Source organism: Priapulus caudatus, unplaced genomic scaffold, assembly GCF_000485595.1.
Source record: "Priapulus caudatus unplaced genomic scaffold, Priapulus_caudatus-5.0.1 Scaffold947, whole genome shotgun sequence".
NCBI lineage: Eukaryota > Metazoa > Priapulida > Priapulimorpha > Priapulimorphida > Priapulidae > Priapulus > Priapulus caudatus.
Genome location: NW_014578008.1, coordinates 28,247 through 30,072, shown reverse-complemented (window position 1 = coordinate 30,072; position 1,826 = coordinate 28,247).

The following is a 1,826-nucleotide window of genomic DNA, read 5'->3' as shown; positions in this document are numbered from 1 at the left end:
TCGCCCCTTCCCACCCGAGTCATTGCGAGACTCGCTCCTTCCCACCCGAGTCATTGCGAGACTCCCTCCTTCCCACCCGAGTCACCGCTAGACTCGCTCCTTCCCACCCGAGTCACCGCGAGACTCGCTCCTTCCTACCCGAGTCACCGCGAGACTCGCTCCTTCCCACCCGAGTCACCGCGAGACTCGCTCCTTCCTACCCGAGTCACCGCGAGACTCGCTCCTTCCCACCCGAGTCACCGCGAGACTCGCTCCTTCCTACCCGAGTCACCGCGAGACTCGCTCCTTCCCACCCGAGTCATTGCGAGACTCGCTCCTTCCCACCCGAGTCATTGCGAGACTCGCTCCTTCCCACCCGAGTCACCGTGAGTCTCGCTCCTTCCCACCCGAGTCATTGCGAGACTCGCTCCTTCCCACCCGAGTCACCGTGAGTCTCGCGTCTCCAAACCCGAGTGACGACCTCACGTTCACCTGGGGTCTCGCCGGTCACGTTCTAAGACACCCGCCACTATCCCGAACCTTTATTTTTAGCTCCCTATGAGTTTCCGTGAAGCAACTAACAACGAAATCTAGGTACACGGAACGAGTACAGAATAGTAGAGAGAAGAGCAGCGGATGACAAACGAGGTCAGTTAACACGCTCCCCACGGATCCACGAGTCAGCTCGTGGGAACAATCAAAAACGCATCCTTGCGGATCCACAAGTCAAGCTCGTGGGAACAATCAAAAACGCATCCTTGCGGATCCACAAGTCAAGCTCGTGAATAGATTATTGGTTTTTGTTACTTTGATTTCCAACAGATGGCAGGCACTACCTACCTAGAAATTAAACAGGGACAGTATATATTACTCCAGTCTTACATGAACTAAAGAATACATTGCTTTACCGTTGATTCGAACGTGAAATTAGGAGTTTTGAGACTCAAGTTAGACTGCGGTAGGCCTAGAAGGCGTAGATCGAAACAAGGTTTGTTTACCGTTTTCCTAACGGTATATAATATAATAAATTAACGGTGTAGTATATAAAATTTCAGGAATTTTTGCATGTAGAAACACAAAACAAGGTTCATACCTAACATATGTGTAAGCGTTGTCACATTTCTTATCGGGAAAAATAGTATACTGTCGACTGATATCATAACAAACTCGCGAAAATCAACCGGTGCGGTGGCATTTGAGACGAAACTGCACGAAATGTCCGTTTTTGCCCTGTTTTCATATCAATATATTATTATAAAGGGGAACGATTTTCATACTATTTGAACGTGTAAGGGTGAGATAACACTCATGCAGAGTAAATGTGTCAGTTTGGTTAGCTTTCCTGCAAAAGAAATGTGGTAAATCAACAAGTGAATACGCGGTATAAACGCGACAATCCCAGCGCAGGACGGTAGGTGCATTTTGGCGGCACGTAGGCGGCCGCAACGTAGGCGGCAGCGTTGAACGTGTTAAGATGACCGTTAAGACAATCCACGAATAATCGCGATCATGATCATACGTTAGTTTCTTACGCACGCTCACCCAAGCCGACGCGGAGAGTGAGCGTCGTCGATTCACGAGGTTTTGTTCGGGTACGTGTTGCAGAGCAAGGACAGCGACAACGTGGAGAGTGGCTCCCCCTACAGGCAGACGATCGGTCAGCAGGTTCGCGCGACGCCGATGTCGACGTACGGATACAGGTTTCAGGACAGCACCGTGCCGTTCCCTCGCACGTCCGGGGCAAGATTCTCTAAATACGGTGAGGGATCTCTCTCTCTCTCTCTCTCTCTCTCTCTCTCTCTCTCTCTCTCTCTCTCTGTCTCTCTCACGCTCTCTCTCTCTCTCTT